Here is a 1433-nt window from a genome sequence, read left to right on the forward strand (position 1 = left end):
TTGGATTTTGGTCAATACCAGCTAGATTTTCCTTTCCAGGGCAATGTTGAGAGCTTATAAAGAATATGAGAGTCTAATCAGCCTGTGAGATCTTATAGAACATCCTTCACTTGGGAGTGACATCCCACAACAGCCTCAGGTTTTGCAACCATTAAACCTTACTCCTGACCTAGTTAATCCCAGAAACTGACCTTTCCACTGGAGTCTGCTCCTGAACTCAACCCTATTGGCTCAGTCTGAAGGATATTGGCCCACACGCACTTTCTCCTTCCCTCTGTGTGGCAGGGAGGAGAGCCTTTGTCCCCTCGTGGGAAACACTAGTGTGGTTTTGCTGAGCTTTGTGTGTCATGCTGAATTCTTTTATGGGGGGAGGGGGAAATCTCCTTCCTTCCTATTTTTTGTTATCAATAGCCAAAGTTGATGTACCTTTGTTCTCCACCTGCCATGTGTCCTCCTTCTCTTTTCCTTTACATGGCTCTGGAGACCATGGTTGGCAAACAGCCAAACCATCAGTCTTTTGTTGATGGTGTGTTTCAAACAGGCTGGATTAAGCAGAACAAACACTATCGCTAGTTAACCGGCTACTTCTTAGTCATTAACGGCTCTGACTATTGTGCCATTCTGTACTCCCTGCAAAACAGCTAGATAGGTGCTTGTTCATACTGCCGATATATTGTTAAACAAATGAGTGTTTCCCTCCTGCTTCCTTTTGCCAAATACCACACTTATGTGTCTAATACAAGTATTAAAGTACACTTCTAGCTTTAAACTATTGTTTTTGGGGAAAAATACAGTTTTCATTGACCCCCAAAAAAAGGGTGTTTCACATAACAGTGAAGCTGTATGTCTCATAGAGTTCTGTGGATGTGTTTTAGTAAGCCTGGAAAATGACACTGGAAGTAAAGGAAAGCATTGACTCTGTCTACAAATGAAAGAAACGAAGGGATTTAGAGTAAAATACTTGATTTTCAAGAAGAACTAAATCACTAGTTAGGGAGTTCTGGGACACACAACTTGAGAAAGACTTTTTGAAGGGCATGATTTCAACTCACTTTCTCAAGCCTGTAGACTGAGTCAGTGTTAGGGCTCAAGTGGAATGATTTAACTCTTGCTCCAGAGTATTCTCTGTTTCAGATTGCAACAGTGCTGCTTCAGATTTCTGCAGAAAAATGAAATTCCAACCAGTTCTTTTCTTGTGGGACTGAAGTTTTATGATTGTGCATGCCTTGCACTGTCTTAACTACATAAAATAAAATCTTGTGCATTTCTGTGGTTTTGATATATGATGGTAGTATGAGAGGTGCATCTATCAATATTCTCATCTAAGACGACAGTAGCTATGGTTTCTGAGATAATTTGAATTTATTGTGCACCCTACAGTAAAGCTGTTCTTTGCCACAGCAAAGATGAGAGACCTAGAAATGGAGGCAAAA

The sequence above is a fragment of the Streptopelia decaocto genome (assembly GCF_964273445.1).
Source record: "Streptopelia decaocto genome assembly, chromosome: 16".
Taxonomy (NCBI): domain Eukaryota; kingdom Metazoa; phylum Chordata; class Aves; order Columbiformes; family Columbidae; genus Streptopelia; species Streptopelia decaocto.